The 24,127-nt window shown below is 39.8% G+C and overlaps 1 non-coding gene and 1 pseudogene across 1 annotated transcript; one reads left to right on the forward strand and one right to left on the reverse strand.

Annotated features, from left to right (window-relative positions):
* Positions 1–24,127, reverse strand: part of LOC122672244 — a 55,031-nt pseudogene that overhangs the window by 20,606 nt on the left and 10,298 nt on the right.
* Positions 16,539–16,645, forward strand: LOC122638473. The gene has a single exon (XR_006329465.1). It is a non-coding gene; the product is annotated as a small nucleolar RNA R71 (small nucleolar RNA).

Here is a 24,127-nt window from a genome sequence, read left to right on the forward strand (position 1 = left end):
CGGAGTACTACTATGAGATATGTTCCACGAGGGATCAGTGATTCTTGGCTGGTGGCCATCTTTTGTTACACTTTGATAAACTATCTTTTGTTTCAAAGGTGTATTCTTTTTATTCCTTTCTTGATAGGTGTATTTATTATACAGTGATAATACATAGATCCTAATTAGAACGAATTGTACTTAAAGGGGTAAACTTAAATAGACAATATTTTATATGCTATCACCTAGCTTCTGCTAACTCTGATGTTATTAATATTAATCCTTTCCTTTTACCTATTATTTGTCGTTGTGAATGAGTTAGTCTTGGATACTGTATCAGTGATTCTGGTGGTTGGAGAGCGTAGTTGTATGCTCCGGTTGCATTTTCCGTGGTTCAGGGATGGGGGTGTAACACCTTTCCTCTTTCTTGTTTATCTCCAACTCACTCTCTCTCTCTTCCTCTCTCTTCTTATCTCTTGTGAAGATTTGTTACCTTTTGTGAGTCAAGTTTCTTTTATTTATTTTATTTATTTATTTATATTTTCCTTGTATTTTTCTTCTTATGTGCGATGACCCTCTTTCCTTCCCTCTCTGTTGTTCCTAGTTTATCTCAATTTATCTCTAATTTTTCTTTCATTCCTAATTTATCTCTAATTTCCCTAAATCTCCCAATTAGACTTGCTTTCTTCCAAGTATTCTGCCATATAGTCTACTCTCTCCTCTTTTTTTTTTTTTTTATTTTATTATTATCATTGTTTATTCTTTTTTTAGCATAAAGTCACGAGAATTGAACCTTGTACCTCCCACAAACAAAACAACTACACACCGATAAGCTATGACTACATGTATGTATATAAAAACCTAAAATTTTATAAAACATTACTTTTTGCATTAAAACTCATTTAATGACAATTAATAAACTCTAATTAATCATATAGCATAATTACCATAATATCCCTGGGATTAAATTACTATTTTACACATAAGGTTGAGACTCAAGGTTTCCAAAATCTTGGGTTGCACAGTGGGATTAAAACAGCGATACCCATGATGAGAGGGACTATAACCAAGAAAAACGTAGGGAGAAGACCTGAAATCCATTTTATGATGATTATAAGGACGAAGGTAAGGAAAGCACAAACAACTAAACACCCGAAGCAAGGTGTATTCAGGAACTTTGTGAAAAACAAGCTAAAAAGGAGAAACACCACTAGAAATAATAGAGCGCATCCGATTTATTAGAAAAACGACAGTTTCAAAAGCAAAATGCCAATAAATTTGGGGAACATTGCTTTGAGCGAGGAGGGTGAGCTCCATCTCAACAATGTGACGATGACGGCACTCAACAGCCCCTTGCTGTTCATGGGTGTGGAGAGCAGATAGGCGATGAGAAATTCCATGTTGGAGAAAAAAAGAAGGAAGAGTTCAAAATTCTCCACCCCAATCAGTTTGAACCGATTTAATTTTGCGTTCAAAAAGATGTTCCACAAGTGCTTTAAATTGAACAAAAATATGGAAAACCTCAGATTTGTGCACAGTGGGATAAAACCAAATAAACTTTGAATTATCATCCATAAAAACTACATAGTACCGATGGCCATTACAAGAAGCAGTAGGAGAAGGGCCCCAAACATCACTATGGATGAGATCTAAAGGAAAAAGACTTCTACTATTAGTGATTGGTAAAGTAAGGCGATGTGCTTTACCCTGCTGGAAAGCACTACAAACCGAACTAAGATGAAACAATGAGAAAGACAAATTATTTTGACGAAGCATGGACCGAAGAAAACGTTCATGAGGGTGGCCAAGTCGATGGTGCCACAAATCAAGGGAGATGCGAACTGAAGCATGAGCTGATGGAGAAGGAGATGAAGGAAATTCACAAAGACCACCTTTATTCGGATCGGACAGCAGAGTTGACTTGGTGGCCTGATCCTTCACAAGAAAGTGAGAGGGATGAAATTCAAAAAATACATTATTATCATGGGTAAACTGATTAACAGAAAGAAGACATTTGGAAATAGATGGAACATGAAGAATATTATTTAAATGAAAAGAACAATTAGAGAAAGAGGGTAAAGAGGAATAATCAAGATGTGAAATCGGTAAGCCTTTATGGCTTTACCATTGCCAACATTAAGTTGATCCGAACCTATGTACTCATCATATTAAGAAAGAGAGTGCAAGTCAGGGGTGACATGATGGGTTGCACCGGTGTCAAGGTACCAAGGGAGAGCAGTAGATGGGTGTGGGGTCGGTAGGAGGGGAGGACTGGGGTGACCGTAGGGTTGGGTAGAGGCCGGATAGGTGTAGTGAACTGATGGAAAGGGGCCGGATGGGGTGTAGGACTGGTTAGGGGCAGGGGTAACCTGGTTGCTGGTGGTAAAAACAACGATCCGTGATGTGATTTGTTCTACGGCAGATGGCGCACCAAAACTGACCAGAGAATTGGCCAAAAGTACCACCACGGCCACCTCGGCCACCACAGTTTTGGCCACCTCGACCACCCCAATTGGAAGAGGAGATGTCGCCAGGGTTGGGTGTGCGTTGAGCAGTATTTGCAGACGATGAAGCGGCAGCAGCAGGCGGGTCAGAGAGAGTAAGTGTCATCATTGTGGTACCATGAAGAAACTCATGACTAAGAAGCATGGCATGGAGATCATCATACTCAATCGAATTAGTGCAGGTGAGAAGAGACGAGACCATGGCACGAAAACCCAATTTGAGTCCTTTATAAATATGAAGATTGAATGCACTGGGGAGTAGAGCCTGACCAGCAGCCACAAGTTTAGCCGCAATATGTTTGGTACATTGCAAGAATTGTGAAATAGTTTCATCAAGCTTTTGGGTCAGATCATGCATGGCCATGGTGCGTGACATAATCCGACTTTCAGAAGGCGATGAGTAAGCAGTGCAGAGGGCAGTCCATATTTCACAACTGGTGCGTTTACCAAGCACAATGGGAAAGACTCAACGAGAGAGAGGAGAGGATGAGTCCCTAGATCATGGAGTCCTGGCGGCGCCAGGTAGTAGCATCAGTGGGATCGGCAGGGCACGGTGTAGTACCATCGAGGTGTCCAAACAAATCAAGCCCATCGAGAAAGGGCTCAACCTATGTTTGCCAAAACAAAAAGTTCTTCGAAGTTAACTTGATAGAGATGTAGTGGTGTGCATTGGGGAAGGAGAGAGATGGCATGCTCAGCAAGGAGGAAGAGAAGACGCCAGTAGTGGTGGATGAGAGTGAAATGTTAGTCATTGGAAAAAAAATTTGAGGAACAAACAGGATCAGAGGAAACTCATGGGAGTCTTTGTGGCTCTGATTACCATGTTAGATTCAATATATTCATTGCCTTACAGATTACTCTCAATGGAGAGTATTAATAGAGAGTACAGAACGTGAGATCCTTTTAGGATTTGTACAAGGTAAGTGGATGAGAATGGATACATAAAATATGGAAATAGAGATGTGGTGAATCACTAGGAGCCGAGTTTCCATTCTTGTAGGGAATCCATATCGCATGTAGATCTCTAAGGAGATACGCAATCTGGGTTTCCATTCTCAATAGGAAATGTGTTATCACATGTGCCAATCAAGAGAGAAAGACCAATATATCCTCAATAACCATGTAGGTAGGAAACAAAATTAAAATGTCGCCTACAGTGTCATGAATAGATGGATTATTGTGTTGGGTTAATCATGTAGAGGTAGATGGGTAATTTGTATTGGGTTAGTCTGCTAGGGGCAGTTGGGTAATTAGAGGATAAATGGTTGCTATAAATGGAGGAATGAAGGTCATGTAGAGGTATCCAAGAATTAATCAAAATCTCTTCTCTTATCTCTATTCTAGGAGGTCACCACCCTCGAAGTAGTATTTTTCCTTCCCCTTCTCCTTCTTCAACTTAATTTCTTTCCTTCCCAGATCTAGGTTCGTTACATTGGTGCTTTCATTGAACCTCCCCCTACCATTCCATTACCATTTCTTTGCCCTTCCTCTTTCATTCCCTTAATCCCCATGGGTCTGTTCTCTCATTACAATAGTTTGGTCCGTTCTTTTCTTTACTGGGAACAACACGATCCGACATCGCCGTTCTTTTCTTTACTGGGAACAACACGATCCGACATCGCCGTTCCTAAATTTTCTTGAGACTGCAATCTCCACCGAGCTCGAGCGGATCTACTATCTTGATACAGTGGAAGGTGAAGGTGTGTCGATTCCCAGGGAGCACGACGATGCACATGCCGACTCCACGGCTTTGGTTCCGGCTTCCTTGAACCAAACCCCACTGGTTTCAGCGCTCATGGCATCGGATCCGGCTTCCGGCGTCATGAATACTGTCTACCCTCTTATCAATCGAGTCGACCAGATTCAGCCGACGATGAAACAACCGACGTAAAAACCAATCGACCAACATCCAATCATTGCGTCGCAGCTCTCTGAAGGTTGTTCATTACCGTCATGCCGAGCTCCATCACATCACTCCATCGTATTCTGTGCGGCATCACAATCCTTCAGGCTTCCCCTGGATTTCTCGGCAGATATGGCAATTCGCACCATCGGCATCGAGCAGGCTCTACGACCCTTTGATCCAGGCAAGTATTCATACCCGTTTGTGCTTATTGAGCCAAAATCACGGCACAAAAGGAAGAGAAAAGATCTAGATCCCTTTTCTGATTTTGGGGTCATGGGATTCCGACGGTCAAGACCCCAATCCACCGATTAGGGTAAGTATGGTGTTCGATCGAGGAAAAATGGAAGTCAAGGTGACGGCGAAGGTGGCATGCGTTTGTCGACGACAGAGCGCAGCTACCACATGGGTGCTCGATCGCGGAACAACAGGGACGAGTTGGTGTTCCATCACCTCTGTTTTTCCCCCCTTCCCAGTTCAGTCATGGAGCCTTGGCGATCAAGATCTTGGAAGCCAGCGAGATCTTGCTCTTGTGCGTAGATTGTGGGATCCTAGCGACCGAGACCTCAAGAACCGGCAACTTCGGCCACCACCGGAGCCACCACCTCATTCGAGCTTCTATCGGAGCAGGAATACCAGTTCCTTTGCTGCGAGAGTTTTGTCTGTAGCTCAACAAGTCCACTGCAACTTCAATCCGCGAAACCAAACTACTGCAACTTGGAGAAACGAAACCTTGGAATTCCTTCAATTGGCACAGCTGTACAGTAGTTGGGAGACTTGGGAGTTGGGACCGAAGAAGGGGAAACGAAAAATGCGGAGGAACCAAGGCTTGCAAGCGGAGTTTACTAGGCTCCCTGAGATCACCGTCTCCCTTGCTGGAATCTTCAGATTCAGAGGCCTATCGTTTCCGCCTTCCTTCGTTTTGCTTTTATTCTTAAGCAAACTGAGATTTTCTTCGCATTCATTAGTGAAATTCAGGCGATTGGTATCCTCAAGTTTATTTCTCTTCCCCAGCGGTGTTTGCAACTCGATCAAGATCACCATAATTTCAGGGTCTTAATCCACTTCTCAGCCCTTCTCCGCAAGTGACAGTTGTGTTCCAGGTGTGTTGGTATTTTATCATCTTCCAAAATTTGGTGCTGACCATCTGGCTCTTCTCTTGTGATGGGTGCTATTTGGAGAGAGAGAGAAACCTGTAGTTGCATGCACAGTTGTCATGAGCGCTTCAACGATACCAAACTCCTCATGGACAACCTTGGCAAGAGGAGCAAGACAGTTGGCAGTACAACTTGCATTAGAAACAATGTTCATGCCAGGATTGTATGTCTTCTCATTTACTCCCACAACGAACATAGGCGCATCAGTTGATGGAGCTGATATAACCACTTTCTTTGCTCCACTCTTCAAGTGAAATGATGCTTTTTCCAAAGTTGTAAGAGGGAGAAAAGAAAGAGAGAGGAAAGTAATAGGGAATATAAAAATAAAAGAAAGAAGAAGGAACGTGTGGCCATATTACCCTTGCCATGTGTTTGTTATTGCTGGTGTTTTAAACCAGCCTTGAATAAGTTAAGCCGATGGCAGAGGGCTGAGTTGAGTCCGGACTCATGCATGCTCATAGATTGGTTGAAGATGGCGCAATTTTTCGGTGTCGATCCAGCTTTTTTGGGCGGCTCTTCTTGGCTATGGTTTGTTTGGTGTTAGGGAAGCATGCTTGAAGTGCGCCAGTTGTATGCAGCTGAACCTTGAGGACAAGGTTCTCTGAAGGGGTTGGCAATGTTATGAATAGATGGATTATTGTGTTGGGTTAATCATGTAGAGGTAGATGGGTAATTTGTATTGGGTTAGTCTGCTAGGGGTAGTTGGGTAATTAGAGGATAAATGATTGTTATAAATGGAGGAATGAAGGTCATGTAGAGGTATCCAAGAATTAATCAAAATCTCTTCTCTTATCTCTGTTCTAGGAGGTCACCACCCTCGAAGTGGTATTTTTCCCTTCCCCTTCTCCTTCTTCAACTTAATTTCTTTCCTTCCCAGATAGGTTCGTTACATACAGTGCCCAGTTTTCATAAGTATGGTCCTATAGCTTTCATTTTCTGAACTTTTTGTGGTGAAGATGTTGTAGGAGTGTTGCTTGGCACCAGAAAATCAATAAATAACTACATAAATGTAGCATGGACATCAAAAGGGAGACCATAGTTGAGGAAACATACTAAAACAGCTTCAAGAAAGACAAGTCTTGGTTAGCAAAAAATAATAGTCATCAATTCTTCTTACCAACATGAGATAGAAAAACTGTAATGTGTGGATGTGAATGGTACCATCTAATCACCCTTGTTGTTCGTCCTGTAGCCTGTGTCATTCTGTGCTATAGAATTAAGTTAAGCTTCCACAAACTCACCAACTGGCCTTAAGTATCAAGTTTGAAGTCAGTATAGGAAAATTGATCAGCCACATTAAATTAAGCAAATTACATGGAAGCCAAGGATATCTTAGCCTGAGCTGATGCTGCAGCCATTTGCTCAGGATTAGTCTCTACTCGGTCCTTCCGAGGATCAAACCGTGTCTGAGGCGATGCTCCCTAGATTAGTGCAGTGGCACTCCCATTGTTCAAGTACTGCATGCTTCCAACATCAGAACCAAAGTAAAAGAGGGAGAATAACCAAATTGATAGTATTGTTTCTCTTCCATCTTGAATTATTTCTGAGTGAACAACTTAAAGACCACTCTTTCAAAAGCTATATTCAGTGATCGAGTAAAAGCCATGCAATGTGATACACTTGAGGAAACTTATCACATAATTAATAACTTACAAACAAAAGAAGAGCAGATGAAAAACCCATTGCAATGAAATAGGGGAGCCAAACAAAAGGTTGTCCTTTTGTTCTCCATTGTTGAATCTGAGTGAACAGTATTTTCAGTGGACACCTTAACACACTGTTTATGGTGAAAACTACAAAAAATCATATCCAGTTCTATAAAACTAACTATATTTCCTTGAGTTAAAGACTTCCGAACCCAGTCAAAGAAATATCCATATATTGAATTGATGAATAGGAAGATATGGACTTGTTTTCCTCAAAGAAAAAAAAGGGCTTACCCAGTGCACGAGGCTCCCGCCACTGCAGAGTCTAGGGCGGGTCATAATGTAAGCAGCCTTACCCTTGCTAATTCAACTACTCTAGATCAGCACAGAACCCCGTCTAATTAACAACTACATAAATAATTGTTTCCCCTAATTTCTTCGGTCTAGAGACCGTTGTTGGTTGAGGAACTATTCTGATTTGCTCCAAGCGATGATGGACCCTACTAGTGCCTTGGTAATCCAAGGACATCTATAAAAATGCAAAGATTGCAATGCCAAGAAGAAGAAAAAGAAATCAAATTGCTTACTTTGCAGAAACGCAACTGTTGAAGTCTTTACAACTCGTCAAATCCAAACCGATGAAGCTTACAAGTTGGTATTTCCACTAAACTACTTTACGATCAAATTGCTAACAACCCATAAACAAATTTGTTGAAATCTTCACAATTCTACCAACCATGCACGATCTGTTGAAGGTTGCAACTTGATGAATGGATGTCTTTTGAAACAAGCCAAAAGACATATTGCTGGATAAAACTCTACATCACACTATTCTTAAAAATAAATAAAAAAATAAAAAAAAAAGATAAAAGATAAAGACATTGTGTTGATTTGTTGGATGCCTTCCTTTGTTTCGAATTTCCTTTTATAGGCATCTTTGGCAGTTTTGGTGGTTTTTGTAGCTATCAGATAGTTTCACAACTTTCCACTTCTTTAAGAATTAGTTATAACCGCCTTGCTGACTGTTCGTCGATCACTGCCAATCCTTTAGTCACTGACCATTTTCGGTCATTAACTGATTTCTGACCATTTTCAATCATTGTTCGTTTTCTGACCATTTTCCAATCCCTGATTAATAGGTCAATCTTGACTTAAATAGATTTCGTCTATTGATCGAAATAGACCAAAAATAGGGTGTAAATAATACCCCTCCCGATCCCATTTGAACGAGGTCACACGAATTCGAATGGGATTGTAGGCACGCTTTTATCCATCTTAAGTTCGATCTGTTGAGACGAAAATAGGGTGTAAATTGAATGGGATCACATGAGTTCAATGGGATTGTAGATGCCCGAATTATTGGTCTTATTTTAATCTCTTGAAGACCAAATTACGGAACTAGCATCAAGGTTTCCCAACAAAAATCCTACTCCCTAGACTTCTTTCTCTCTCCAAATAAATCTCCTTTGTAAAACCTTGTTTATCCACTGTGATTGCACAACCAAAATAGCCCCACCATATTCCTGGACATCAATTCTTAATTATTTCACCAAAGGCTGCAGGTCCACTACATGCTGTTTTCAACATGCACCTTAGAGATAAGTAATAATTAATGAAAGAATAGAACACCAATGCAATAACCAATGGGGAGAGCTTATCAAGAGTTGGACCTTCAAGAATAGAACCAAACACGTAAGTGATTGCCTCACGGCTAAGCCAATCTGGTTTCTATGTTTTTTCTTTTTTTTTTCTGGCACGAAAGGCATAACAAGAGGCATCACAGCATTCCCAACGGTCTTTGAAACAGACCGAGTGGAGTTCCTTCAGCCATGCACTGATTTCGAAGATATGACCTGTTTGGAAATATACACAGTTGCCAATAGTTGTCACCGTGCTTAGGCAACTCAAGGCGGTGGAGAGGATAAAAATGCAAAGCGGCACCAAATAGTCGATCAAGGTGTCTAAGACGTCCGTCTAAGCGATCAAGACGTCCAGGTCGATCAAAGCGCCTGAACGTCTAGTGAACGCCTTGACAACTATGCAGTTATCCATAAGTACTGAAAATATAATGGATTCATAAGGACACTTAACCCTCCATCTTGTTGAGATTTGGCACTTTGCTGTAAGTTGCTTTTGCGAATCTGAAACAGAATTGCATTTAACATTGGGCCAACATTCACTTCACCCTTGGCAGAGACGAGTATCTTGATCTTGGTGAAGGTTCGCAAAGGAAAAAAAGAATATCAGCGGGAGTTCAAATTTGTGGCCATTGGTTTCGGTGTTGTTGGAGGACCAAATTGTTGAACCATCGAGAAAGGCCAAGATCATGATTTCGTCTTTCTGAGGTAAGAGGGTAAAGTGATGACCATTCACAAGCTTGTTTCGATTGGCCATCAATACTATGGTTTTGTTCACCGAATTGGTAAACCAAATCAAGAGATGGAAAGCATTTGAACTGACCGTATAACACCCAACGGTGAAGGATTTGTCTAGTGAAGGTCTGATTCATCTCTATTAGAACTCATAAACTATGGAACATAGAAGCAGAACAATATCAAACGGATCTTCATTATTCTTGCATACTCTGTTCACTTTGATGATTACAAAAAAGGGGTCTCATATATATAGGCCTAAGGGAAACTATTTACCTAATATAAGAGATACTACTTACCTGTAATAGTAGGTGTATATATGGGTGAAGGAATCCATATGTTAGAAACTCAATCACCTATTATACACATTCCAAATATAAAAGATTACAATATGACATTCTACTATTCACAGAAGATTGAGAGAGATACATTGAAGATTGTATAAGATTATGAACTTCATTCCTAATATAACTAAACTACTTATCTAATGTACTGTTGAGATATGGATGTAAGATCCTTCTCTTATTCTAATACTAATATATTCCTAATATATTCCTATTATATCTCTAATACTCCCCTGCAAGATGAGCGTGGATAGAAGAGAAACGTTCAGCTTGATTATTGAATTGAAAAGCCGGCACAATCTGCAACAAGCATGTGACTGAAATGGCGAGCGTCTTGGATGACGAGGTCGTGGGAGCTTGTAGGAGCTTGGTGTGCTATGATTCATCGGCCGAGATTGGGGTGCCCGCGTGCTATGGAGCTGCTGTTGGTGCACAAGTGAGAAAAGGACTGAGAAGAAATTGGGGTGCCCACGCGCTGTGGAGCTGCTGCTGGTGCACAAGTGAAAAAAGAATTGAGAAGAAATTGGGGTGCCCGGCGCTGTAGAGCTGCTGCTGGTGCACGAAATTGAGCTTTTTGTTTTTTTTTTTTTTGGAGTTTAAGCCTTAAGCCCTCTACCTGAGGCACACCCCGATAAAGAGACCTCGACTTAAGGCACGACTTAAGGATGACCGAAAATAGATAATCAAAGAAAATAAAATAATAAGGCAGAGATAAGAGAAACGACAAAAGAAAGGTGGAGAATTTGGGATGCTTAGTATAACTAGGACGATGGTGGATGGGGCTTTTTTTTTTTTTTTTTTTGTTGATGAAAGGGAATTAGGCCATGATATTGGATGAGGTGGTAATGTTATTGCGGTTGCAGACGAGAGATTTCAAGAGGGAAGGGAGTAAAAATGAAAATTGGAAGAAGGAAGAATGGTGGATCGAGTGTTCATTGGAGATGAGAAGATTGAAAAAAAAAGAAATGAATCTCTTGCTCGGTGGAGCTAGAGGCTCTTGATACCATATTAGAACTTATAAATTATGGAACATGGAAGGAGAACAATATGAAACAAAACTTCATTATTATTGCAAACCTTGTTCACTTTGATGATTACAAAGAAGGGGCCTCATATGTATAGGCCTAAGAGAAACTACTTACCTAATATAAGAGTTACTACTTACCTGTAATAGTAGGTGTATATATGGGTGAAGGAATCTGTTTGAGTTAAAATAAAACTACAAGCGTACGGGTCAATCGTAGCTAAGGGTCGAACACGAGGAGATATACGCCACTCTATTTAACTAACTTAAAAGTAATGCAAAGTGAACCAAAATTAATTAAAGCACTAAATTAAACTATTGGCAAATAAACTAATGGATCCTAACTCACAAGCATCTAACCTATCAACTAACGCAAATTGGAAGGAATAAAGGAATAAAAGAAACCTATCAAACTAATGCAAATTGGAAGTAATAAAAACGCAGCCACACATCCACATCCACATAAACAAAATAACCACATAAAAGAAAAATAAAAGAAATAGGAGGGAGAAGAAGAAGAAAGAGAGAATGAGATAGAGGAGAGGGAGAATGAGATTGAGAGTTTAGAGAATGCGAACCTAGATGTGCTTGAACCGGATTAATTAAAGAAGCTTGAATGAATACTTGCATGAACTTACCATAGCTTCCTCTTCTAAATCTCCAAGTCTTGTCATCAACATAGGAGCTTAGACTAGGAGGCTTTAAACTAGAACTATTACAACCATATTGAAGACATTAAAGCATGAACTAAACCTATTACAACCATTAAACTAGACTTATGAAATCAAAACTAAGAACTAGAAAGCCACAAATCATAATTTAAAAAGAGAAGAAGAGAAGAAATTGCACCAAGAGGATGAACTCAAAATTGCACTAAAAATAACTTAAAAAACTGAACTAAAACTAACTTATTACAAGCAAGAGGGCAAGGGATATTTATCGGGGGAAGGGAGAAGAAAGAAGAGGGAAGTGGTAGGAGAAATATTCCCTAAGAAAAGAGATTATTCTCTTCTCCTTCCTCCTTTACATTGCCTTGAATCCCAAGAAAAAAGAAAAAAAATAGAAAGAGGGAGAGAAAAGAATCCTAGATACATAAACCGTTTCTTTCTAGAAAAGTAAATTTCTAATTCTAACTTGTGCTTCCTTTTCTTTGTAGATATCTTCTCCAAGCAATAAGATCAAAGCATCTTTGACTTTTCAACCTTTCATAGATGAGAAAATATCTTTTAAAATAAATCTATCCCAAGTAGAATTCCAAAAGTGCCCTTGAAAAGCTGGAGGAGAGAGAGAGTGTGATGACTAGGATTTCCACTCAACAAATGATAAAATCCTCAATGTGTCCTCTAAAAATTGTGGGGCATTGGAAGCAGCCCAATAAAAATCGTGGACACCTTGTGGGCTTTCAAAACTGTGGAATCTAGTGGCAGTGTGGGTCCCTCCATGTGGGTAGCAGTCCTCCTCTCTCTTCAAGAATGCAAAATTGCCGAAACGGCCCTATACTTGCAGTAGATCTCCACCATTGCTTAGAAATATCTTCTACAATGTCAAAAATGTTCTTGGGCAGTGGTAGAATGACTATGGGCTTGCACTACAGCTCGTTTCTGACCCATTATCCTTTCTTGGGCTGAAAACAATAATCAACTGCATGGAGGCCTAAACGGATGCATACTTGCATTCTGTCACGTCCATATTGCTCTAAATTTGGTCCTCTTTACAGTCATGGAAAGAAAAATGATAACTTTACGTGTAAATTTGGACATGCAGCTCCTGATAGTTCAGAATAGCCCAAAACCTGAAAAGCACAAGAAAGCACCAAAGTAACTCTGTCCAATGTGGTAAAATGTATGTTATATGCCCTAAGATTTCACACATAAATGTGCTCATCAGATTCTCCCACACTTGAACGTTACTTGTCCTCAAGTAAAGCAAAATAAAAACTAACCTACAATGCAAAAATCCTAACTCACTTTCGTAGGAATCACGGTTGCACTTAGCATGTGCAACAAGCCTTTGAACCCCTATGTTACCCCTAGTGGACGAGTTTTCTCTCGTGGGTGTTTGCAGTGAATGTACACCCAAAATTCAATAAATCAAAAAGAATGATGTAAGTTTTTCTCATGGTATAAGTAAGATAGTGCACATAATCCTAAAAAGTGCTCAACTAAAGATTAAGGAGCCCGAAGGTTCCCCCACACTTGAATTTTATCACCCCACATCAATTCAAGTAACAAGCATGCATCAAGGTCAAGGGATCTCCTCATATTTTCTGAACACTACTCACCTTCAAGTAAACCACTCATAACATCAATGGAACCAAAGACTTAGGCATTGAGTATTGTTGACCATACTTTCTTTTCAGGCATTAAGGCAAAAGCTTTGTTTTTTTCCTTTCTCAACATAAACTCTATTTCTACTCCACTACTGTTCCCTGAATGACATGGTGGAGCATACACTAGACACCCAAATACTTGGTAGCTTCGCTTTTTGCATATATCTATAAGACATTGAGACATTGATGCTAGAGTTTTTTTTTTTTTTTTTTGAGTTTTCTTCCAAGGAATTTCGATCAAGTCACCCTGCTTCATGAGGCACAGTGCCCTGTCTAGTCCCAAGGAATTCCACTTTTCTTTCTCTTTTTTTTTTTTTTTTCATTCACTTTCACTTTCATGCCTTGCCTTGCCACAAACAAATTGGTCTCAGCTACTAGCCAAAAGATCAAAGGGTCCATAAAACACATAGAGGAATCTAACCATCAAATGAAGTAGCACTCATATTTTCAAACTCAATTCCCATCACCAGATACAAACCAACTACCGTCCTTGAAAAGGGATTTTTTATTATTTCGCATGCTAGGGAACCTAATTCCCTCTTTCTCTCGCTTTGCAATCAAAGAAACGTATGCACATAACTAAACCATCGCCACAATCAAAATTCACAAAATTCAGCAATTAAAGTCCAACACACCCCCCCCCACACACACTTAATTCATGCAATGTCCTCAATGCATGCAAAAAAGAAAGAATAAGGACAAGGGATGAGATGAGGGGTCTTACCAGATATAATTAATAAAAAGGATCATAAAGAGTCATGACCTCTACAAGAAGTACTAGGGGCACCAACATAAATCTCAATCCATGGCTGGTAAATGTAGAAAGAGCTTCAGAACCAGAAAATACTCGACCATGAATTTTAGTAAAGCAAGAAATAATATGGAAGTTAAGCACACATGAGTAATATCCAACAGAAAAATCTATCCACATGAGACAGTGGACAATAGAGGCACTAAAACTCAGGCTATAAATCCGTCCATTCTCTCCCAAGGTTAATACAAAATGCATGTCATTATCGTAAAAACCAACCAGGAATGGATCGCAGTAAGCATCAAAAGGATCATGAATATCAGTAACATCATCAAGATAATCATAAAAAATGGGCGGTTTACTCAAATCAATCCTAGCAATAAAACTATCCTCCCCTTGCATAACTTGGTTTTCCAAATCAGGATCACGATAATATGCTTGGGGAGCATCATGACTAACATTGTCCTCCTCAATAAAATCATCAAACCTAGGAGGTTTTGACCAATCAACATATGGGTCAATCATGGGGGAATCAAATATGAAGGGTTGAGGAATGGAGGTGGTTATGGGTCCAAGGGGCTCCAATGGTGGTTGGATGCTCCAGACCTCAGATAAGGTGGTATCATCAATACCTTCCAATTCCTTCGTACAGCCCTGAAATCCTGAATGAAAATAAAAAAAGAAAGTCTCATCATCTGAGAATTCCTGAAGCACATGTACCTCTTCATCCATATCAGGCTGCCTGCCCAACCTGAACACATTAAAATCCACAGAGGTATTGCCAAAAGAGAGTTTCATAAGACCATTCCTGCAATTGATTAAAGCATTACTGGGAGCAAGGAAAGGTCTACCCAGAATAATAGGGATTTGGTCCTTGAAGTTGACAGTAGGTTGGGTATCTAAAACAATAAAATTCACAGGAAAAATAAATTCCCAATCTTCAACAGGACATCCTCAATCATTCCCTTAGGAACTTTAACCGATCGATCTGCAAGCTGAAGAGTGATTTTGGTGGGTTTCAGCTCTCCCAATCCCAACTGTTGGTAAACATGGTAAGGTAACAGGTTCACATTTGCACCAAGGTCCAATAAGGCATGATTAATGGTGGTGGTGCCTATAGTGCAAGAGATGGTGGGGCTTCCAGGATCCTTATGCTTGGCTGTTACTGGCTGTAAGATGAGAGAACTAATGTTAGCAGCCAAAAATGCCTTTTTGGACACATTGGTGGTCCGCTTTTGGGTGCAAAAGTCTTTGAGGACTTTAGCATAAGCAGGGACCTAGGCTATGGCATCCAGTAAAGGAATATTCACCTGAACCTGTTTAAAAACATCTAAAATTTCCTCCACAGAAGGAGACTTCTTGCTAACCAACCCATTTGGGAAAAGGGCAGGTGGGGTATAAACTCTCTCAGGGGTGGTCCTTTTCTCTTTCTCAACAGAATCATCTTTGGTTTTCTTAACCAAATCATCTGGAATCTCTTCAGGTTCATCAAACAAACCAGGAACAGTAGGCACTTCAATGGCCTCATCAGAAGGGGAAGAATCAATAGGAATATAAGATGGTAAAGACTGAGGTGTACTAGCCTATTGATACTCACGGCTACTCCGCCAAACATATATTGCATTTACCTGACTAGAGGGTCCTTGATGCTATTGGCCTTGTACAACATTGAGTGGAGGAGCTTGGGTACCTTACTGAATATGAACCTGATGCCTAGGATTTGACTCAGGTTTGCTAGGTAACTTCCCTGTTTCCCTCTCATGTACGATGGTGACAAGCTGGGTGAGCTGTCTCTCTATATTGTTTTGTCCTATCATGAGAAGGGCTATCTTGTTTTCCATCTCACTCATTCTTGTTGCCTCTCCTGTATTGATAAATCCTGGGGGTGGCTAATAAGGAGCAAGGAGAGATGGCCTAGCAGAATTATTAGAAGGTCCTAAATGAGGATGAGGGGGGAAGGGGTTAGGAGACATCCCTTGGTTTTGTGATGTAAAGTTGGGCCTTTGGACACCAAGCTGGCCTTGATGGTTAAAGTTGGATGGGCCTACTTGGTTCCCTTGATTCCAAGAGAAATTGGGATGATTTCTCCAGCCTTGATTGTAAGTGTTGTTATATGGATCATTTTGGTAGAGAACACTTATATTCATAGTGTTAGAATTACCCACAAAGGTGTTGGAGCATTCCTCCAAAAGATGTCCAGGGGTATGGCACCAACTGCATATTGACACATGGTTGACCTAGTTAACTGGTATAGGCTCTTTAGGCATTAGGGACTCCAACCTTTTGATGAGGCTGTCAAGTTTGGCATCTTTGGCTGGAATACCTTCAATGAGATACCCTTTAGTGGTCTTTTCAGCCTCTTGGGAAGATTCCCACTCCCTAGTCTTTTCAGCCAAGTTGGTCAAGAATGTCCAAGCATCATTCTCATCAGAAAAAGAGGTAAAACCTGCATGACACATAGATTCTAAAAGCTGCTTGGTCTGAAAGTCTATACCCTCATAAATAATTTGGCAAAGCTGCCACAAATCAATACCATGGTGAGGGTATTCGAAAAGGAGGTCCTTGAATCTCTCCATGAACTTAGAGAATGACTCATGTGGTTTTTGCCTGAATTGGAGTATGTCACTCTTGAGTTTATTGGTCTTATGAAGAGGGAAAAATTTTCTCAAGAGGACAATAGTGAACTCATCCCATGTAGTAATGGAATTGTTGGCAGTCCATAGAGCCACTTCTTGGCCTGGTCCTTTAGGGCAAAGTTTATAAACCGAAGCCTAACTGCATCATCAGTCAAATTCTGGACCTTAATTAGAACACAGACCTCCTCAAATTCCCTAAAGAAGAGATATGCATCATCATTAGCCATCTCATGGAAATGGGGTAGCAAGCTGATGAAGTTGGTCTTGAGTTCATAGTTATTCCCTGTAACAACAGGTAGACTAATGCATGAGGGTTGTGCAGCTCTGGTAGGGTAGAACCTATCCTTAAGAGTCTTGGGTTGTTGGTCACCCATGGTCAAAGGTGGGGTCAAAGGTGATAGAGAAGGTGGTCTTCTAATAAAATGATTACTTGAATCACGAGTCCACACCTTAGCCACCTAAACAGATATGAGGTCTCCTTTAAAAAAAAAAAATTAAAGAAAAATATAAGACAAAAAAAAAAACTAAAAACAAGAGGGAGCCCAAGGTAGATAGTGCATCTATCCCTAAAAAATCAAAACAATGGTTCAAAAGCTGTAAGGATGCCATATAGGTTGACAGCAAGGGAACCCGTATAGTCTTCTATAGCCACCTACGTGCGACTCCAAGTGGATTCTGATGTAGAGTGGAGGTCTACTATACGTTTATGTTTCCAACGCTCTCACTATGTCGCTTTCCTGTTATCAAGAGTGGTCACCTCCAAAGATAAGTCACATGCTAGTCCACCCAACCAAGTCAAGATGTAGTGTCATAGGTAACTTAATCCTATGAGGGACACCAAAAGATGGAGGGGTGAAGCATATGAAGGACTTTAGATTGGGCGCACACTATTTGAAACAGAAGAGAAACAATAAGAGGTTTTCAAAAACTGATTTTTTTTGTTTTTCCGAAAAAGAAGAGAAAATAATAAACTAAAACACTTCGAACTACTTAAAAATCAGAAAAATAAAATGGACTATAATCTCCCCGGCAACGGTGCCAAAAACTTGTTTGAGTTAAAATAAAACCGCAAGCGTACGGGTCAATCGTAGCTACGGGTCGAACACGAGGAGATATACGCCACTCTATTTAACTAACTTAAAAGTAATGCAAAGTGAACCAAAATTAATTAAAGCACAAAATTAAACTAATGGCAAATAAACTAACGGATCCTAACTCACAAGCATCTAACCTATCAACTAACGTAAATTGGAAGGAATAAAGGAATAAAAGAAACCTATCAAACTAATACAAATTGGAAGTAATAAAAATGCAACCACACATCCACATCCACATAAACAAAATAACCACATAAAAGAAAAATAAAAGAAATAGAGGGAGAAGAAGAAGAAGAAAGAGAGAATGAGATAGAGGAGAGGGAGAATGCGATTGAGAGTTTAGAGAATGCAAACCTAGATGTGCTTGAACCGGATTAATTGAAGAAGCTTGAATGAATACTTGCATGAACTTACCATGGCTTCCTCTTCTAAATCTCCAAGTCTTGTCATCAACATAGGAGCTTAGACTAAGAGGCTTTAAACTAGAACTATTACAATCATATTGAAGACATTAAAGCATGAACTAAACCTATTACAACCATTAAACTAGACTTATGAAATCAAAACTAAGAACTAGAAAGCCAAAAATCATAATTTAGAAAGAGAAGAAGAGAAGAAATTGCACTAAGCGAATGAACTCAAAATTGCACTAAAAATAACTTAAAAAAACTGAACTAGAACTAAATTATTACAAGCAAGAGGGCAAGGGGTATTTATAGGGGCAAGGGAGAAGAGAGAAAAGGGAAGTGGTAGGAGAAATATTCCCTAAGAAAAGAAAATATTCTCTTCTCCCTCCTCCTTTACATTGCCTTGAATCCCAAGAAAAAAGAAAAAAAATAGAAAGAGGGAGAGAAAAGAATCCTAGATACATAAACCGTCTATTTCTAGAAAAGTAAATTTCTAATTCTAACTTGTGCTTCATTTTCTTTGTAGATGTCTTCTCCAAGCAATAAGATTAAAGCATCTTTGACTTTTCAACCTTCCATAGATGAAAAAATATCTTTCAAAAGAAATCTATCCTAAGTAGAATTCCAAAAGTGCCCTTAAAAAGTTGGAGGAGAGAGAGAGAGTGATGACTAGGATTTCCACTCAACAAATGATAAAATCCCCAATCTGTCCTCTAAAAATCATGGGGCATTGGAAGCAGCCCAATAAAAATCGTGGACACCTTGTGGGCCTTCAAAACTGTGGAATCTAGTGGCAGTGTGGGTCCCTCCATGTGGGTAGCAGTCCTCCTCTCTCTTCAAGAATGCAAAATTATCGAAACGGCCATGTACTTGCAGTAGATCTCCACCATTGCTTAGAAATATCTTCTATAATGTCAAAAATGTCCTTGGGCAGTGGTAGAATAACTATGGGCTTGCACTACAGCTCCTTTCTGACCCATTATCCTTTCTTGGGCTGAAAATAATAATCAACTGCATGGAGGCCTAAATGGATGCATACTTGCGTTCTGTCACGTCCATCTTGCTCCAAATTTTGTCCTCTTTACAGCCATGGAAAGAAAAATGATAACTTTACGTGTAAATTGGGACATGCAGCTCCCGATAGTCTAGAATAGCCCAAAACCTGAAAAGCACAAGAAAGCACCAAAGTAACTCTGTCCAATGTGGTAAAATGTATGCTATATGCCCTAAGATTTCACACATAAATGTGCTCATCAAAATCCATATGTTGGAAACTCAATCACCTATTATACACATTCCAAATATAAAGGATTACAATATGACATTCTACTATTAATGGAAGATTGAGAGAGATACATTGAAGATTGCATAAGATTATAAACTTGATTCCTAATATAACTAAACTACTTACCTAATGTACTGTTGAGATAAGGATGGAAGATCCTTCTCTTATTCTAATACTAATATATTCCTAATATATCTCTAATAATCTTCAACACATAGAGAAGAGCCTCTATACAGTATTGACCGTGCCTATTGGTCACTACCAAGATTTGCAGGACTTGCCTTGGTTGGTGGTGATTAACAAAGGTCTGGTTATTGGTCGAAAAAATAAATTTTTAGTCATCCAAAATGGTAGCCGCAAGGCTGGTACATTAACCGTGTTCTTAGTTTGCCAATACTGACCAATATCCAGCAGGTTACAGCTTCTCAATGCTCATTTACAATGGGATTTACCCTTGGTTGAGCCTTTTTTTTTGTCTGACTCGGGACTGGATTCCATTCATCTGCATTTCTTCTTCTTGGCAACATTATGATTCAATTTTGGTGTCCCACCGGGCATGCCAAATTTTTTCCCCTAATTTCTTCGGTTTAGAGAATGTTGTTGGTTGAGGAACCTATTCTGATTTGTTCCAGACGATGATAGATTCTACTCGTGCCTTGGTAATCCAAGAACTTTTAAAAAATGCAAAGATTGTAATGCCAAGAAGAGTAAAAAGAAATCAAATTGCTTACTTTGCAGAAATGCAATTGTTGAAGTCTTTACAACTCGCCAAATCTGAATCGATGAGGCTTACAACTTGGTATTTGCACTACAACTACTCTATGACCAAATTGCTAACAATCCATAAACAAATTTGTTGAAGTCTTCACAACTCTGCCAGCCACAAACTATTGAAGCTTGCAACTTGATGATAATAGATGTATTTTGAAATAAGCCAGAAGTCATATGCTGGATAAAAGTCTACATTACACTACTCCTAAAAAAAAAAAAGATAAAAGATAAAGACTTGTTGTGTTGATTTGTTGGATGTCTTCCTTTGTTTTGAATCTCTCTTTTTATAAGCATCCTTGGCAATTTTGGTGGTTTCTGTAGTTACCAGGTAGTTTCACAACTACCCACTTCTTTGATAATTGAATATAACCACCCTGTTGACCATTCGTCGATTACTGACCGTTTATCAGTCACTACCAATTCATTAGTCTTTGACTGTCGGTTACTGAGCGTTTTTTTATCACTGACTGTTTTCAGTCACTGAACGTTTTTGGTCATTGACCATTTTCGATCATTGATTGATTACTAACCATTTTCTAGTAGTGACTAATAGGTCTGAAATAGATTTCCGTCTATTTCACTATTGACCGAAATAGACCGAAAATAGGGTGTAAACAGTAACCTACTAAAAGAAGAAGAAAGAATACTGAAGAGGTAAGAATATGAAGAAATTTTTATCAACTTTGCAGACTCAACTCTTGGGAGTTTTGGATCCTACTCAACTAAACAAGGCCACATTCCAATTATGTAGGTTGACAGCATGAATCCTGTTCGGCCATTCCACCCAAATGACAAAACAACATAGCTCAAATAGAGAATTGCATAGAGTTCATAAACAAGATTGCAGAGAATCAAAACATGAAAATAACCGACAGCCAATAGCCAACAAAGCTCAATTCTTCTCAACTACTCATCACAAAACTCTGCACAAAAAACACAATCTGAAGAGGGAGGAAGATGAACCCAAACCCATTACACCTTGACTCTTTAAAGTATACTCCTAACTAGGAAACAATCCCAGAGCATATGTGATCATCCTACTTAAGCAATACCTAAACCCTCATATTCAGTTTAGTTCAGTTCATGTTTAGCAATATAAATACCACTTCTGAGGCAACTTTGCATAAAAGATTCTGAAGCACAGAAACCCCAAAGCCACATAAGCAAACCCATTCTAACTCCATTTCCATCAGAGTTCTTCGAACATAGATTCCCAAATGGCAACCCCCACTCCCCTACTCCCCCCCTCCCCCAAAAAAAAAAAAAGAGAGAGAGAGAGGGAGAGAGAAATAACTGAATCAAATGTAACAAACCGACCTGAATGTCCTCAAGGAGAAGACCCATGATCTCTTCGGTCTTCGTAGACAATGCATGAGTAAGGCATGTCAACCAGACATCCTCTGACATTTTCACACATGTTAGAGACATTTTCTGTTTTCTTTATTTCCCCAGTCTTCGAAGCTTTCAACTTTTCTCCTAAGACTAAAACCCAGATTCTCAGGTCTTCTCTCCTAAAGGGGGTTTTTGGGGCACTGGATCTAAAGACCAGAGTCTGAGTCTGAGACCCTCATCTGCTGATGTGATGGGACTCGCCACAGAATATAAAAGTTGTACAACGCATATAATTTGTATGATCGTTGATTACGCTGATGATGTACCAAATCGAACGGTTTCAAATCCATGTCTTTGTTACGTTAATATTAGCATGGGTCTCACATCACCTGCTTTTAAGATTTTTTTTTTTTTTATAGCGATCGTTGTGTACCCCTTTAGAGCCTACACGGACGCAAGCGACACCTTGGGTGGATTCTGTCTTTCCATGGGATAGTGTGGTACTTTTTTGCACGCTTGTGTCTAGGCACAGGAGCAATGCAGACCACATGACTAGGTATCATTCGTTTGCCCCTTATCTTTTACTTGCTTTTATGATTACGGCAGAGGCCATTTGCACCCCAGGAGGTATCCGGATACCAATCTAGATCGGCCAAAAATCAGAAAAAGTACCAATTTTATCCAATCCCGTTGAGAAACCCGAAGAGATTCTGGGGTGCAAAGAGCACAATCTCCCAAACTATACTATCTTATTGTAAAGGTACTGTGGAGTAATCACCCCAATCAAAGAGAGTTTGGGTGGCGAAAAAATGAAAAGCAATTGAAGTATCCTCACATATTCGGATCCCCAAACACGTCAAATTTTGAGGATGAAATTTCTTGTAAGGTGGGGGGGGGGGGGGAATGTTACACCGGTGCCCAAAAATCCAAGCTAATTCAAACTTTGGTTGCAGGTCCTAAACCGAAGGTATAGTTGTTAGTCTTGTGGTGTATTGACCAAGTGCTTGTTGGAGATGAAGTTACCCCGAGGGTGAGAGTATACACACCAGTAAGGAGACAAGTATCCTGAATGCACAACTGTACAATTCACCATCAAATGCACAACATGTGGTAAGAGCCCAACCCAATTCTTTGACTTTCCGGACATAAGGAATATTGTAGAGAGGGCTAGTACATGAACACATAAATAAATGGGATGTTTCAGCATTGGTTCAGTAGAGAAAGACACTCAGGTCGATCACTCAGGCCAATGCTACATCGGCTTGAGTCATCAACCTGAGTTGTTTTACTATGTGATTTTCTATCCCGTGAGAGTGTGGGACCCAGTACCGCGTGTCGTGAATCCTAATCATTAAACCCCGATTACCTAGTTGAAATGAATTCCCCAATCATTGGAGTTGAGCGGGACCCACGTCTCAGCCCATGCACTCTTGAATAAAGAAAGAATGCAATTCTGGCATTTTGGCACCAGGCCAAACAAGCCCTTAAACCACGTAATATATCAACCCCTTTCATTTCTGAGAACCATTTCTCAGCCCAAAATCGTTGAACTTGTGAAGAAATGAAGAAGTAGACGGAGAAGAGTAGAAGAAAAAGATGAGAAGGAAGAGAGGCTTGGGACACCAACACCTATCTGATCATTGAATTGAGGTAAGAACCATCTCTTACACTCTCTCTTCCATCTCATTTTTGTTCTCCACAAGAGAAACCTCTGCTGAAACCTTGTTTACTACCATTCCAGCTGGTATAAGAGAACCAAGCTGGGGATTTCAGCAACCATCTACTCAATTTGACTCTTTGAAGGTAATCTCTACACCCAAACCTAACTTCCTCTCTTTTACTTCTTCCTAAGCCTAATTCCAGCCCAAATTCTAGTTAGAGGTAAGATTTGATCATCTAACATCATGCATGTTAAATTTATTCAAGTAAATGCAATTGGAAACCCAATCCCATCCATGCATGCTCAATCCCAATTCTAATTCAGCAATTTCCATCTTACTCTTTTTGATGTTTTTGGATACCCTTTTTGAGTAGATAGAATTCCGCTGTAAATACTCTATAAAGCCTACTCAGTTACTTTTGTGTAATTAAACCCTACTATAACCGATGTAAAGCTTAAACTACTAAACCTTGTGTATATATACTAGACATACCACATAGAACTCTGATATAGACTTGTATATACATAACTAATTTCCTTTCTACTGCATTTGATTCTGTATTGTGATGGTTGTTTGAGTTGGAGGAATATGTTTGTGATCCTGTGGTTGTTGAGGTGTCAGTTGACATCCGGTCACGCTAGTCCTCCTAGGTGGGGGTGTGACAGGAATGTTACACTCATACCAAAAAATCAGGGTTAATTTGAAATTTTAATAATAGGTGTTGTGATATCGGCAACTATCAACACTAGTGACCTTTGGCTGTAGCAGTTAAGGATATAATTATTGATGGAAAGGAAGGAAAATACATTTACTATGGTAGAATTGTCGACTACCCTCTATGCACGTGTTGTGGTGTGGAGTTAATTAGGAGGGGTACCTAAATCCCCGTCTGGATGATTAGTGGTAAGTGGCTAACCATGAATAATCAA

This window comes from Telopea speciosissima, chromosome 8 (genome assembly GCF_018873765.1).
Source record: "Telopea speciosissima isolate NSW1024214 ecotype Mountain lineage chromosome 8, Tspe_v1, whole genome shotgun sequence".
In the NCBI taxonomy this organism is placed as follows: domain Eukaryota; kingdom Viridiplantae; phylum Streptophyta; class Magnoliopsida; order Proteales; family Proteaceae; genus Telopea; species Telopea speciosissima.